The 16,994-nt window shown below is 34.9% G+C and overlaps 1 long non-coding RNA gene and 3 other non-coding genes across 5 annotated transcripts; all 4 read right to left on the bottom strand.

Annotated features, from left to right (window-relative positions):
• Positions 1 to 201: 201 nt before the first annotated feature.
• LOC149547497 (uncharacterized) lies at positions 202 to 9,547 on the bottom strand. Of its 2 annotated transcripts, XR_016353875.1 has the most exons (3): positions 9,222 to 9,416; positions 8,725 to 9,077; positions 202 to 1,109 (listed from the first exon to the last, which is right to left on the bottom strand). It is a non-coding gene; the product is annotated as an uncharacterized LOC149547497 (long non-coding RNA). The 2 variants fall into 2 exon arrangements; XR_016353876.1 differs by lacking the exon at positions 8,725 to 9,077 and having other exon boundaries at positions 9,392 to 9,547.
• LOC149547500 (small nucleolar RNA Z278) lies at positions 8,723 to 8,843 on the bottom strand. The gene has a single exon (XR_016354951.1). It is a non-coding gene; the product is annotated as a small nucleolar RNA Z278 (small nucleolar RNA).
• LOC149547499 (small nucleolar RNA Z278) lies at positions 8,884 to 9,005 on the bottom strand. Its single transcript, XR_016354950.1, has one exon. It is a non-coding gene; the product is annotated as a small nucleolar RNA Z278 (small nucleolar RNA).
• On the bottom strand, positions 9,033 to 9,121 carry LOC149547498 (small nucleolar RNA U36a). Its single transcript, XR_016354976.1, has one exon. It is a non-coding gene; the product is annotated as a small nucleolar RNA U36a (small nucleolar RNA).
• Positions 9,548 to 16,994: the final 7,447 nt, after the last annotated feature.

The raw sequence follows: 16,994 nt of genomic DNA, 5'->3' as shown, positions 1-16,994 counted from the left end.
ACACTTGAATTTTTTAAGTGAAATAAGTCTCAAATTGTCAACCATAAGCTTTGTTAAAGAAGCCAACATACAAGACACAAATACGAATAGCGCTGCCATTAACAATTTTATACAATTTCATTGTTTAAACTTTCTCTAATCCCATTGCAGTAGTAAATCGAGGACCAATAAAGTGAATCCCAAATTCCGAGTACGTCAGAATGTTAGCAAATAGTTGAGGGCCCTTTAATTTGATGGAATTAAATAAATATTCAACAAGTTTAAAATCCTAAAAGACAACTTCACGAATATATTTCAAAAAGTTTCATGAAAAAGTTCAATAGGAAGTATTAAATCTGAAAAATGGCTTCTGGAACCGTTGCCTGGGATTCATAATGAGAAGATACTTTTCACTCGTTCTCACTGTTGAGATGTTTTAATGCTTTAGTAGCTATCACTCTTTACATGTGTTGATGTTCTTTACATTTCTTCTGTTTTGTATCGGGAGCTGCTTCAGATCCAAAAAATTGTTGGTAGATGTTTATTTCAGGAGAGCTACATCAAATGTGGCATATCGCTGGCTGAGAAGAGCTCATCATTTGAATTCCCTTTCTTGGTGTAGAGGCACAATACTTGGCATAATGGTTTTTCTGAAACAGTATACGTCATCACAGTTGATCCCTTCAGAATAACAGCAGAGAATTCACCTGCCTGTTGTTTGACAAAATGCTTGATTCTTATTATGTTTCATCAACTGCAATATTTGCTCGATACGCTCAATATGGAGATGATAATGACGTTATAGAGCTCTTTGAAGAGATTCTACAATCAGATCGGAAACCAGATAATAAGGTGACATTTAATGGACAACAACAATTGCTAGAAATGCTCAACGAGTTTGGGAGTGAGACTATCTAGTTATTCACAACTATGCTGCAAAATGCGTGAAACTCGTCCATATCACACTCATGTGATTCTTAACATTTGTGATCAATGTTTAAAACCACTCACGTCCTAGTGCCAGTCAATTTTACAACCCAAACAAACTGTATCACTCCGGAAGCAGCAAATCTTCATGATAAAATGTCTATTCAACCAGATGCTTCAATGTGGGGAGCGTTGCTTGGCTTCTGCAGAGGCCATGGAAATGCGACTTCAGTAAACTGTGCAGCAGAAAGCATTTTTACGATGGAAAAAAAATTCACTCTTAATCAGAATGCAAGTTCAAGAAATTCAATGAGAAGCTAGGGTATGTGAGAAAAAGATGTATAACTAAGACGAGAAGCAGCTTGCAAGAAGTTATAAATTTTATCTTGTACCCCCAATATCTATTGAAATGGAATTGAAATTTCATATTTCATTAATGATGAAGATTTCATAATTCATCACAAACATCCGTGATTTGACCATCCCAACTCCAACCTTAATCAATTACAACCCAACATATCCAATTCAGGTCTTACAAGATAACCAATTCCGGCCATTTCAGGCCAATTCAATTTTAGAGTCCGTTTGGTTGCTGGAATACAACCGGAATAGGAATAAGAAATTAGAATATAATTTGTATTTTTTGTTTGGTGCGTGGAATAGGAATGGAGAATAGGATTTTGTATTCCTATGTTAGCTTCAAAATGAGCTTTTGTCCATTTCAAAAAATACTTGTAATTGGAATGGGCCATTTCCATTCCCAATTCAATTAATCCAAAATTTATAATTGGTCGGGTCCGGCATGAAAAAAACCCTGACAAAAAAATCGCACTCGGGACTCCCGCTCGAAACATTTTCCCGCATAAACTCTCACTTCTTCCTGCATAAATCCCCGCTCGTTGACTGCTGCTCGGTGTGACAAGCTTAAAGTTCGTCTCCAGAAGATTGGTTTGCAGAAGATTTCGTTTGTTTGCTATTCCTTACTCTGCCTCTTCGGCTTGTCGACCCATCTGAGAGGTATGTCAAAGCTAGGGTTTTATAGAAACTGATTTTTCGCTTCCTTTCGATTTATAATTACCTGTGCAAACTAGGGTGGGAATTTTTGTAGACGTTTTTTGGAATGTTTGATGCATTGACACTTCACATTATCATATTGAGTGGTTTACGATTTTATGCACAATTGATCCACCTGTGACAAATTGAAAGCGCCTTTCAGTGGCAAATATTATAACTTTCCACGCTGGTGTGTTTCGGCTTTTTTAGTTTACTTTGCACGTTGGATGGTAAGCCAGCCTCATGAAATGTGATTAATAAAAGTTTTGTTGGATACATTCAAGTGTGCATACATGCGACTCCTCATTTCTCATTTCTCTCGCTATTTTTTTCACGTACATCTGACTTTCTTGATTGCAGGCATAGGATTAGATTGACAAATTCTTCGCTCACAAGCATTGAATCTGAGCATCTATAATGTTTTCTATTTTTTTATTTTAAATTAAATTTTTAAGAATTTTTGTGTCCAAATCCAACCATCTCAAGTTTTTTTTGGTTTACTTTTTTTATTTAAAAATTAAAATGATAATGTGTATTACAAACAAAATATTACAAATCATTAATAAAATAATAAATTCAAACATTATTGCATTCAGTGCATCCTTGTTTTTAAAAAGTTGAAATAATTGAAATTCCTCATTAACTTCATCAAGTCAACCAAAAATAAATATACATTATTGGAAAAAAATTAATCAAAACAATACTAAACTAAAACAAATAAAATTAATAAGGAAAAAAAAAAATATAAACTTAACCTCATTCCAATTGCAATTTTGTACAACCAAACAAGGCATTCACATATTCTCAAACAAATTCCAGGTGAATCTGAATAGATTTCCACAATCCATTAGACTTTTTTAACTTTTGCTTCTGGATTTGATTGTGTTTGTATTTTTAGCATCAATGGGATCCATCATCAGGATGAGAGAATGCAAGAATGAAAAATGTCTCATGATGATGGATCACAGAGTGTGATCTGAAACATTGATGCTAAAAAAACAAACACAATCAAATCTAGAAGCAAAAGTTAAAAAATTCCAGGTGAACCAAACAAGACTGGAATACATATTTTCCATTCTCATTCTCATTCCTCATTTGTATACTCATTCTCATTTTCAATTCTAACACTCAATTCCTATGTTTGCAACCAAACAGACCCTAAAAGCTAGGGTATGTGAAAAAAAGATGTATAACTAAGACGAGAAGCAGCTTGCAAGAAGTTATAAATTTTATCTTGTACCCCCATACCTATTGAAAATTGAAATTTCGTATTTTGTTAATGTCCTAAATTTGACTAACCTACTTTAGTTACAAGTTGGATGAAAATTTAGTTATTCATCAGAAACATCCGTGATTTGACCATCCCAACTCCAACCTTAATCAATTATAACCCAACATATCCAATTCAGGTCTTACAAGATAACCAATTCCGGCCATTTCAGGCCCAAAACATGTACCATCACCCAAGACATTTTTTTTTATTTAATATATCAATGAAAGAGTGAAGAACTGAAGGTAAGGACGTGATATATGATTACAAGGCAACAATTGCTACACTCTCGACAAAATGAGACGCATAAGGAAAGAATCTCGAATGTACATATCACACTATTTTTAACCTTATTTTCTAAGTTACACGGGTACCCCTCCCCCCCCTCCGGACCTCGAACTGGTTCGAACCGGTTCGAGATTCGAGTCCGGTTCAACCACAGTTCGCCCAGGGTTCGATTTTCGAATCCTGGTTCGAACTCGGGTGGACCACTCTGGAAAAATCGAACCAGGTTCAAACCCAACCAAGAACCTGCCCACGGATGCGAAATTAAAGTTATTTATTTGCATTTTTTAATAATTTTTGGGGTCCACGTACCCTAAAAAGGTGTTATGAATTGGTTTTTTGCTCTCTCATAGTCATTTGTTGTTTCTAAATAGGTTGTTTTGCCTTGAACGAGAGCACATAAGTTTTTGAGCAAGCATCCGGTTATGCAAGGAGGAGATTGAAGATTAACTTGTTGGTGTTCTTGAAGTGTTTGTGCATCATTTATACACATTTGCAAACTTGCAATGGCTAGAAAAGAACCAAGAGGTAAGATCTTATTCCATTTACTATTGTTGTGTTCTAGTTTTTCCATTTTTTTTTCATTTCTCTTTCAATCTTCATATGTTCTAAGTTCTTGAATCTTTTCCATTATTTCAAAATTCATCGTTTTCTTGCATATAGATTATGAACATATATCTAATTAGTAATTTATTGTCATAGGGAAAGGTTCGAAAGTAATGTCATCTACCTCTTCATCAATAGGCAACACCGAACAAAAAATGGAAACCAACTCTGATTCTCCTCTATGGAAGTATGTAGACATTATAAAACCCATTCCAAGAGGTGGTGCATTCCGTTGGAGATGTCGAGGATGTGATGTAGAAAGAAATAGTTCTTATTATCGTGTGGTAGGCCATCTATGTGGTTATACTGGAAGAGGAGTCAAGAAATGCCCTGGCAAAAATGGTGTCCTTATACCAAATCACACCGTGTTAAAATATATTGAAGAGCATGAGGCAGCAGAAGAGAGAGAAGGACACAGGGCAATAGAACTCGGTAGTAGTAGCAATAAAAGTAAAAAAGCTAAGGGAATGCAGCCCCCCTCAGATGTTATTGTACAAGACCATCCCTTCTTCAATACTACAATGGACACTGACACTGAATCTGTCCCCATTGTACACAAAAGAAAGGGGCCAATAGAAACTTCTTTTCAAAACAAGGCTCGAGATATTGCTGACATTAAGGTGGGAAGATGCCTCTATGCAAATGAGTTGTCTTTTAATGTTGTCCGCTCTCCGTTTTGGAAGGACATGTTGAGAGGTGCCAATGAAGCTCCAAAAGGGTATTGTGGCCCCGATTATGAGAAAGTGCGCACCACCTTGTTGGATGATGAGGTCCAACAGGTTGAAAATCAATTGAAGCCCATAAGGGACTCATGGGTTGAGACAGGGGTGACAATTGTTTCAGATGTCTGGAAGAATTCTAGGAACCGTCCCTTGATCAATGTCCTTGTAGTGTCCCCTAAAAGGGCAATGTTTCTGAAAGCGGTGGATTGTGAGGGCAAAGTAAAAGATGGGCCATTTATTGTTGATATCTTAATTGAGGCCATTGAACAAGTGGGTGCAAGAAATGTTGTCCAAGTCATAACGGACAACACAAAAAATTGTAAAGCAGCAGGTTTGTTGGTTGAATCACGATATCCACATATCTTTTGGACACCTTGTGCAGTCCATTCACTCAATCTTATGCTACAAAAGATTGGGAACCAAATTGAGTGGATCAAAACAGTGTATGAAGAGGCTGAGGACATACAAATGTTTGTCACAAACCACCACATGACTCAATCTCTTTTCATGAACTACTCAAAATTGGAGCTATTGAAGGTAAATGAACTTGAACTCAAATTAGTAATTTAATTTTTAATAGTTGACAATTTTTGATTTTTCATATTTTACTTGTGCAATTGCCAATGTGTATACTTTTCTTAGTTTTTTGAAATATGTATCTAATAGTTGTTTTTTGCTCTAATTTATGTCACAAGTTGCCGAGACCCATTTTGCATCACATATAATCGTCTTAAGACAACTTGTGCAAGTGAAAGATGCACTTCAAGATATGGTAATCAGCAACAATTGGGGTGTATGGAAGCAAAAGAACACTGAAAGGGCAAACAAAATAAAGGATAGGCTATTGGCTGACTCATGGTGGAAACGTGTGGAATATCTCCTTAAGATCACCGAGCCCATTATGAGCATGCTTAGGTACACTGACATGGATAGGCCTTGCCTTGGAAAGATCTATGATGGCATAGACTCAATGATTGAGAAGATCAGGCAAGTTATAAATGAGCAGGAGCAAGATCCGCAAGAGACTTTTTTCCAACAAGTGCAAAAAATTATTGATGAAAGATGGAACAAAATGACCACTCCATTACATTTGTTTGCCTATGCCTTGACCCCCAAATACTATAGCTCACAATATTGTGATCTAGCAAGAAGGTTGCCACCATACAGAGATATGGAAGTGTCTGACGGGTACCAAGCAGCATTTAAAAGAATATTTCCTGATGATGATATAAGAGATGTAATCATGGATGAGTTCATAGCATTTGTCAATGCTACAGGTCTAAGTAATGATGCTCTTCATCATCGGTTCAAGAAGCATGCTCATGGTTGGTGGTACCTCCATGGCCAAAAATTCTGAACATTGCAGCCCCTTGCAATCAAAGTTATATCACAAGTAAGTTTTATTTTTTTTTAAATTAGCTCACTTTATCTTCAAATTTTTTTTTTAATAAGATTGAATTAATTTCTTTTTAATTGCTTACCCTATGTTGTCTTTATAAGTTGCTAGTTCTTCTGCATCAGAAAGAAATTGGAGCACCTATTCTTTCATCCACTCGATGAAGCGCAATAGGTTGCAATCAAAAAAAGCCAAAAACCTGGTATTTGTGCATAACAACTTGCGCCTTCTTTCACACAAGAGTCAAGAATACAAAGAAGGGGAGAGAAAGAAGTGGGATGTAGATGCAAAGATTGCGAACTTGGATGCTTCCACTGGTGCGTTTACAATTGATGATTTTGATAACTTTGATGCCAATACCATTGTTGATTCTGCTGCTGATCTCATTGGCCTTGGTGCAAGTAATAGCGTAGGCGAAAGAGGAGATGAAGAAGAAGATGAAGAAGAAGAAAATGAATATGAAGAAGATGAAGATGAAGAATGAAGAACTTAGAACTAGAAATTCAAAATTTTAATAAATTTTCATTCTATTAATTACTGTTAAACATTGAACGTGAAACAATGACACTTAAACTTGAGTTCTCGAACCCGAACCCGAACCCGGAACCAAACCACAAACCGGCAACTTAGCTTATTTTTTATGGTCTTACAGCACAGAGATGCAGAGATAACAAGATTCTACTGCCCAATTGTGGAGAAACTCAATAACGTATATTTCAACTCTCATTTCACGAGTAGAAAGCTCAGGAAAATTCTCATCTCTTATAAGAATGAATGAAAGGTAAACTATATTAATTTTAATTTACAATTGACGGTACATGAATAACGAAAGTGTTATTCCCTGCCCTAAAGTATTCTCGAAGAACATTTGTTCTATTAAACCATGGACGATCCTGACGGATGGTGGATGTTTACAGCATTGGTTATAACATTAACGATCAGAGCCGCATCGACAATTTTTGGCATTTTCATGCAGAGATTATTAGGATGAGTATAAAAAGTAACTCCTACCTGAAAGGACAATGATTATTTTGGTTTATTTTGTCGAACAGACCTCTAACCCTTTCTTAACTATATTCCTGCTTGCAATCCATAACGCTGTGCTGGTTAAAGGCGATCAGGCTTGCCATTCAAAAAAGCGTACCACCAGCTATCGATGATAACCGGGTCGGTTCTGCCAAGAATAAAGCAGCCCTATACAGACATTGCATTAAATAGATATGTTTAATTCTGAGATAGCATGGCAAGCATAAATGAGATATGTATGCATGCTATCGAAGAGAGTGTAATGGTGGATTGCAATTAAGTACATATTGTAAAGGCAAAATACCAAAAAATTGAAAGCAAAAAAGTTACACTTAAAGATATTAATTCAAGCTACAACTATATAACCCCTTCATAGAAGAGTAATCATAGGATTCTACTCGATACGTGTTGCGTTAAAGATTGATCTCATAAACTAGCACTTGAGGAAAAGAAATTAATGGAGCAGAATTATCTCCAAAAAAGTATGTTGTAAACCAAAAATTGGATGCTCAAGGGGTAAATTGGATGCTCGAGGGGTTAACGAATAATGGAGATGTGGCATATACTAAAATTTGGTAACATTTTGATTAAAATTTCGAGACAATGTGGAAAGTAGGCCGGCCCTTTCTCAAATATGGCCATGGCATTTCCGGTGCGAGCTGCAAGGTGATCATCTGAGTTTTTACAAGCCAGGTGTACAAAGAAAACGATCCCATTGCCTCTTTTCTACTTCTAGATGATTAAAGTGAAGAACGGTGCAAAATTTTGAAAATGTCTACTTGTAGATAAATATGATTTGGTATATACACAAGCACAATTCTTCTAACACGAAGATTGTTCCACTAGGGAGGGATAATTAGGCGATTTCATAATGTTGGTAGGAATCTAAATGAATTGTCATAAATAGACAAACTGCTGCTGTAGTCATTGCCACCAGATAATGCAGAAGATATCAGGTTGCAGCAGAGCTTCAACCCAAAACACAAGAGAGCTATAATCAAGGCTGCTGGTTTATTTTAAAACATGCTTAGTGATGACTCTTGGAAACATTAGATTACAATGTTAAAATCGATGAAATGAAGCGTTCTATGTATCCCTTTTCACTATTACCATAGCTAGGGATTGTCAGTTTGAAAATAGGTAAGTAGAGAACGGTAGATCAGTTTCAGATTTAGCTCCAAACTATGGAAAAGTTGAAAATGGTTAATCCGTTCCAGATTTGGGCTTGAAAATAAGCGATCAGATTCGATTAGAGAACAAAGACCGAAATAACATCAGATTCAAGATAAGCAAAAATGAATCAAGAAGAAAGTTAATGTAATGGAAGATGAACTAGCAAGGAAGAAGGGGGCAAAAGTGGACGAGGGTGTAAAGAAAAATTCAAGAAGCATGACATTAAAGCAAAAGGCAATACCTCTGTTAAAATTCAAGAAGCATGACATTAAAGCAAAAGGAAATACCTCTGTTAGTACCCACTGGTGTCATTGAAGTGCAGAGGCAACGCCGAGTAGGTTCTCCTCGTTTACACAAGGTCTCGGCACCTTTTGCAACTCCACAAATAGGGCATATCATCATAGGTATCACATTTAACAGAGAAACATAATAAAACGAAGACATAAGCCTCAGAGGGAACCCAAAATTGTCATTGAAATGCAGGGGCTACTCCAAGTAGGTTCTCCTTGACAAGCAAGGACTTGGAACCCTCTGCAACTCCATTAATTGGGCTCATTTCATCCTCAGCCATCTAAATAAAACATTTCTAGCATCCTGGCTCATATCAAGAAATTCAACCATTTATATCCTTTTACTTCATCTGCAAAAAGCATCAGAAGCGCGGATAAGTCCTAATCATTGCCACGGAATCGCATCCAAGGAGTAACTGTAAAAAAATAGATCGCCGTAAACAAAATTAACGGCAAACATCAAAATATGGAAAATATAGGCTCAGATAAATCACAGCTATTCTCGATCAGGGGAAATCAGAAGCAGAACTGGCTTTATAGCTGATAAACTCCTCATTGCCGTTGCGCTTTGAAGAAAAGCTACCGTAATATTTAAAAAGACAAAAATAAAAGAACAATCTTCATAAAAAATGTGTAATAGAACCCAATCGTCGCAGAACATTACCGAGAGAGGCATCTTTTCTGTTCTTCACTCTCGAACTCGGTTCCTCCTTTAAATCCTAATTCGGCCTCAAAACCCTAGCTAACAAACCCTAATTCCTTCTCATCGAAATTTTTGTGTCGGCTAAACCCTAATATGGTCTAGCCCTGATTGTAGACTGGGTTTCGGAACCCTCTCGATATTCGCTATAAATTGATATCAAATTATTTTTATTATTATTAATTTGATTTCAAAAACCATAGATTAAAAAGTATAACCATGCTTTTGCCCCAATTATTTTGGGCAGTTGATATTTCTTAATAGTTTGGGTACTTATCTCTATTTATAATTTTAATTTATTTGGATAATTATATAATATTTTTAATCTAATTCATATATTTGACAAAGATGATTATATTTACGTCTTCATCTTAAAATATATATTTCTTATTTCTTATTTTATAATATTTAGTTTACCATTATTTAATCTACTTAAGGTCTAATGAAGAAGATTCTAACTCTTACAATTAATAAATTCTATGAAGATATTCTTAAACACATTAAATTTCTTATTATATTAACATTACAAATACTAAGGGAAGTTGTAAATCACTTCAACATTTTGAAAGTGACCTTACATTTTGAGAAATATATTTTCAATTCACCGATAATCAATTGATAGATCATATTATTTACTCTTGAGGAAAGTCAATATATGTGCATTTTTAGCAATGGGTTTCATTGTCAAAAGCACATTTAATATACCTGCACTTAATTTAATTTATTGTTGTGATTAATTTAGCATTTTGATGGCGTAATTATATAGGTGTATGTTGTATTGAGTTCACTTGAGTGGTGTTATTTATTTACTTGGGGAAATTATTTGATGTAAAGAGCCTAACCATATATATTAAATTAAAAACTTAAGAATCAAAAAATAAAAGTTTGGTAAGAAAAGTAGGCACTCTTCAAGAGTATCATAAGGGTATAACATAGAGAACCATTGAAACAAACAGGCTAGCCTAGAAACATAGCAGCGAAAGTAGTACCAAAAGGAGGAAGGTATGTATCATCCTTCTTTCCCCAACCTCCTATGAGATCTAACTTGGGATTTGGAAGAGTCCATCCATCGACATTATCTTCCTTAGTCTCTTTTTCTTCCCTGCTCAAAAAGATATTGTAAGTGCTAATCTAGAAAACCACTTAGAGGAGGAAGGTCATCCTGAATCTCCACCTGAGTTGGGCTAATATGAAGGACCTAGAGGTATGCCACTAGTAGGAGGCCACCCAGACACAGACTTGCGATGAGGTGGGGAGTCAAATTGTCTATGATGGGAATTCCTATGACCAGTTGAAGGGTGTTGGGGAACTTGGGAATGGGATGTGTGAGAATGCCTTGTAAAGGAATTGCAACCATGACAGTGGTCATAGAAAGGAGAGCAACAATGGGTAACAAAAGAATTCAATACTACCCTAGCAATTGTATGTGGGAAATTACCTTAATGTTGCAGAAGTTCTTGCAAACGGGCCACCTCAAGAGATACCTTATTAGCTTTTGCATTTATCTTTACCATCATAGTATTACATATGCAAGCGTTAGTGAAAATAGAGACATTAGTATTTATTTTGGCATGTGAAAAAACTATTGCATTCATGTCCTTCCATATAAAAAATAAGATCACTATAATTTGAGGCAAATCTAATAGAACTATGCTTCTTTGTATTTAAGGCCCATTAAAAGCATCACAACAACTTCTCAAGCTTGTTGCATGATGATTTGAATGATGACCCATAGGAAAAGTAATATACATGTGTTTTTACAAGAACTTTTGAATAGATTTGAAATTTACCAACAAGGGATAAAGGTTTGGTCAACCAGTAGGCCAATTTGATCTCAATCTTTAAAGCATTGTAGTCCAAAGCTTTATTGACAAACCATGAAAGCAAAATGGGATTCCTAGAAAGCAGAAAACCGCATCACACTGGATCCACTTCCATCCATACGAGAGAATCAATTATGGAGCTAAGAGGAGTGAGTGTCGATAATAATGAGTTTTGTGTCATTGAATGGGAAAAGAAAAAAAAAAGTTAAACAAAAGATTTATAAGCATTAAAGATCATTCTAGATATTTTCTTTATCCTCGATGAGGGTAAAGAAAGAATCATAAATAAAGTGACCATTCACAACCTCTAAAGTGGAGTACAAAAGGGAAATTCCCCAAACTTAGCCACTACATATAGAAAAGAGTATTAAATAGCCAAAAACTTGTATTCAAGGACATAAGGAAGAGGCGAGGGGTAAACCTTAATGGATTGACATTTGAATGTCAAAGTTATGTGACTAGTGACCATTAATAGCTATGAAAGCAAAGCACATGCAAACAACATGTAGATAGAATAATTAGAGGTCCAAAACCAATAGATTTTAACATGGCTAGAATGAAAAATACAATAATAAGCTTTGGTAAAATCAATTTTAAGAAAAATGGTATTCTAGTTTGACTAACAAGTCCATTTCATACCCTCCCTAGATAGCTATAACATCATCTAGAATAAATCTACATTTAATGAAACTAGTTTCTCGAGTTGCACAATCTAGGGAAGAAGATGGTAAATTTTTAGAGTGAGAGCCTTTTGCGATGATTTTGTATAAAACATTGAGCAATATAATGGGGTGACAATTATAATGTCCTCTAGATCATCAACTTTAGGTATGATTGTATATTCCCTTCATTTATTTTTTGGCCTAAAGAGCCAATTTCAAATGTTAGGGGCCTTGATGCCCCTAACAAGTAGTGGCTTCTAAAGCACTGCATTTCTAACACTAAGTTTGATATTATTATTCTTCAAGAAACAAAATGAAATAGCAAAGAGATGGGTAAGTTCAGGAGGTCTCTAGGTTGGAGGGAGGTTAGGGATTCCCCAACAAAAGGTGCCTTGGGTGGACTTGCCCTATTATGGGACCCAAGAAATGTCTTCATTTCTTCCTTAGAATTTTGTAGGAACCAGATATGTAGTTCAATGAAAGGTATAAGATCTTAAACATACATTATAGGCTTTTTAATTTCTATGGTCCAATCAACAATCATGATAAATCTAGGTTATGGAAGGAACTGGAGGAGAGGCTAAATTTAGAAAGAGGAGGTTTATCCATTCTAAGAGGGATTTCAATGCTATCCTTTATCCCTCTAAAAAATTTGTGGGGATAGAAACTCCCTCTCCTTGGCATCCAAGGAGTTTTCTGATTGGGCCAATAGGCTAGTTTTAATGGAACTCAAATGTTCAAATGATGCCTTTACTTGGAATGATAGAAGGAAAGGTGTTAGAAATATTGTAGAAAGGTTAGATAAAATCCTTAATTATGGGGATCTATCAACTTTTCTTATATCTCTCCATTATGAAGTGAAACCAATATCAGGATTGGTCACTTTCTTCTGGAGTCTAAATCTTGGAGGATAAATATATGCTTTCAAATTTGAGCAAATGTGGCCCAAAGATGACAATTGTCTTAATTTAATAAATCGATGTGGGAGGAAATAGATGTCTCAAGTTCTAGGTTGTCCCAAGTTATAAGTAAGCTAAAATTATTAAGCATAAATTGAAGAAATGGAATTCAATTTTTTTTGGTAATATATTTAAGGATATGCTAACTTTAGAGGAAAAATTGGAATCCCTCAATAAGGAAGTTTTGGAGCATGAGATAGGAGAATCCCAGTTCCTTAAAGAGAAAAAGATTTTGCAAAAATATGAAGAAGTTCTAGCCAAGGAAGAACTTTTATGGAAGTAGAAATTGAGAGAGGTTTGGTTAGAGGCAAGTGATAAAAATACTAAGTTCTTTAATTACAACTCAAAATAGAGAAAGATAACAAATAAAATCATGGTTGTCAAAGGGGTGGATGGGAGTACAAAGAACTCTCCTAATGATGTCATCTTGGAGGCAATCTCTTACTTTGAAGGAATCTACAATAGTGAGATTAGATCTAACCTTTATGCCTCGCAAGATGCTCTTTCAAACATCCCTAAACTAGTCTCCAAGGAACAAAATAAGCTACTACAAAAAATAAAATAAAATAGAGGTTGAATCATCTCTCAAACAAATTCATCTAGATAAATCTTTGGGATCAGATGGATTCCCTGACTTTTTCTTCCATAAACGTTGGGACTTTGTCGGAGACAATATAACAAAGGCCCTAGAGGGTATTAGGAACTCTGGAAAATTGTTGTGTGAAGTTAATAATACTTATATAGCTCTTATCCTAAAGAAGGAAAGTGTGGAAAGGCAAGAGCCTATAACGCATCGATAAATTGTGAGCCTCTCATCAAGGAGGTCTTGGGTTCAAATATACTTGAGATTAACACATAATAATAATTAATCTAACAATAATAATAATGAATGAATGATAAATAATCTATGCTTTGTCTATTTACCTATCAAAAAAATAAGGAAAGTGTGGAAACTTTTACTGACTTTAGACTTGTTGCTCTCTGTAATACTCTTTACAAGCTCTCTGCCAAGATCTTCGCTTCTAGACTCCAAAGGATTTTATTTAACCTCATCATTGAGGAACAAATGGGTTTTGTCCTAGGTAGATCTATATATGATGGCTTTATCATAGCACAAAAAGTAATTTATTAGTCTAGAATAAGAAAACCCCTAACACACTAATCAAGTTAGATATTAAGAGGGTGTATGATAGGGTTGATTGGAGATTTCTATGTAAATGTCTAGAAGCACGTGGCTTCTCCAAACAATGGATAGAACTGACTTTTGAATGTATTTCAACTCCAAAAATGTTTATCCTACTCAACAGTACCCCGATAGGTTTCTCTAGGACTAAGGTAGGAGCACCCTATTCCCCCCTTCCTCTTTATTGTAAAGGTAGATGTGTTAGGAAGATCAATCTCTCAAGCAAAGTCCCAAGGGGAGATAAAAGGTATTCCCATCACCAGTGACCAAGAACCCACTACTCATCAACATTTTTTTTTATGATACCATGCTATATGAGGAAAGCTTGGTAGAGGAGGCCTTAGCCTTGAAATCCATCCTAAAAAATATACTGTAGCATCAAGGGAAAGAGATTAATAAAGACAAATTTGACATTTTCTTCTTTAATACTGAACCTACAGTAGAGGAGCAAATTCGTGTTATTTTGGATTTTAATAAGGGCACTTTGCCCTGTAAATATTAAGGCCTGCCCCTACAATTTAGTATGAATTTGTGTAGGTTTTGGGATCCTCTCATAGAGAAACTAAAATTAAGAATGATGGGCTATAAGGGCAAGTGGCTTTCTTTAGCAGGGATGCAGAGCATGGTTTGTTTTATCCTATCAGTACAACCACTATATCAACTTTCCTATATAGATCTTCCAAATTGTAAACTAACTGACATTAATGGTTATCTCAAGTCCCTTTTCTAGCAAGGAAGTGCAAAAAAAAGAAAGTTTTCCCTACTCTCTTGGGGTCAGGTCTACAAGTCAAAAGAATTAGGGGGGAGTGGGCATTAAGAATATCCAACTTCAAGGGAAGGCTTTAGGAGTTAGGCTAATTTGAAGGATTATAAGGTTTCCTAACCTTGAATGGGTTAAGACCTTGACTCATAAATACCTTACTTCCAATGATCTAGTCAATTTCTTTACAGAAGCTAATCCTCCTTAAGGCTCGATATTTTGGAATTTCCTAATTAAATGCAAACCTATTATTCAGAATAAACTTACTTGGAATCTTGGAGATGATAGAGATGCTCTATTCTAGCATGATTATTGGGGAGCATATAAAGACCTAAACCTTTATCCCTCCCTTTATCTCACCAGGATCTATTTGGAATCCAAATGATACCCTAAGGTAAGGGATTACGTGACCTTTGAGGGAGATGAGATGAACTAGAAATGGAAAGATTTGGATTCCAAGGATATTCCCTTGGAAGATGAAAATCCCCTTTAGTTAATTCTTCACTCTAAGAGGATTTCCTTCAAGAGGGGTAAGGACTCTCTTATTTGGTATGGCAGCAATAATGCATAGCATAGCTCAAAGATGGGTTATAGGCTTTTGGACTCTCGTCAAGGCTTTTCAAAGAGTCTTCTTCCTCTAAGATTGTGCTAGGATAAGTTTTGCCTTCCTAAAGTTGGGTTCTTCTTATGGATATGTAATGTCCCCTTCTAAAATCTTCCTTATTTGTAATTTCTTCTTCTCAAATATTAAACATTTTCTTTATAATCCATACGAGTATCTAAATCCATGTCTTATATCTCCTTCTTATATGGAAGGAGAGACCTTCCAAATGTCATGTCTCTTCATAGTCATAACATTTAATTTAATAATATATAATAACTCATACACCTAATAATATTTTATATGTATATTGATTACTAATCATTATTATTATTAGTGTCTATTATTATTAATCAATAAAAATATCATTTATTATTTATTTATTTTATTAACATATTACTATTGATAGTTGATATGTCTATTATTTATATTTAATAGTATTATCATTTCAATATATAATTACTATGTATATGTCTATATAGTGATATGATAATATTTATATTATAATCATATATAACACTTATTATAATTTATATTTTAATTTTAATATTATTGTATTATTTATTTTAACATATCCTTTTAATATTATAAACTTTATATCTAATGGTTGTTTATTATTAAATCCTTTCTCAAGGTGGGGATATCAAAAGATAGTTCTTCGCCAGAGGGCCATTATACTAGAAAGAGTTAGAAAGTTTGGCTTTCAGGGGCCCAATAGGTGCTCTTTGTGTGAGTTTGATTAAGAAATTATTGGTCATCTCTTCCTCCACTACCCTTAATCTTTACGTGTTGTAAATGACTCTAATCTCAACTAGGATTTCTTGTGGCCTATCCTAGTTCTATCACAAGTATGCTAACATCCTAACCCCTATTGAGATCAGACAACATCTTTCATAGCTTTTGGGTCTCCTCCCCTTCCATAGTTCTCTAAGAACTATGGAAGAAGAGGAATAAAAGATTTTTTCAAGATGAAAAGATGGATGTAAATCAACTTATAAATAACATAAAAAAAAATCAATCAATGAATCAAAAAATAATATATTGCTTAACTCCAAATTAAATTAGCTAGGATGACTTATTTGTTAGAGTAATTAGATATTTCTTAATTAACTCTAATTCACTTAAGCTAAACGTTAGGCATCTAATGATTAATTATTTTATTGATTATTATGATGCAACCTAAGTTAGACCATTTTAGGGTTTCAATCTCCTTTATAAGGATGATCTCTGATTGTAAATAATTAATTGAGATTAATTCATGTTTGATTATAACAATCTCTCTTTTTGCTCATCAAGAATGTCTCATCTATGGATCTGGGAATTCTAGCCTCGATAGCTTTTACTTCTCTCTTTCTATGACAAGTGTTTGCATGCAGGTGATTCTTGGTAGTTGTAAGGTTGATCTTCATCAACTTCAACATGGCATCAGAGCTCCAGATCTTCATGCCCCTTTTATGTTCTTGAGAGATTTGAAATTGGTTTTCAGGTTTGAGCTTTCAACATTTTTTTTTTTACTAGATTTGGGGGGGTCACTATTTTTCAAGGCACTTTGACCAAAAATGGACATCACCGTTGAGCT

This window comes from Cupressus sempervirens, chromosome 7 (assembly GCF_028749045.1).
Source record: "Cupressus sempervirens isolate cs-2001-9-10 chromosome 7, ASM2874904v1, whole genome shotgun sequence".
Classification (NCBI taxonomy): Eukaryota; Viridiplantae; Streptophyta; class Pinopsida; order Cupressales; family Cupressaceae; genus Cupressus; species Cupressus sempervirens.
Note: the sequence above shows the minus strand (reverse complement) of the source record. Positions and strands in the feature narration are given on the sequence as shown.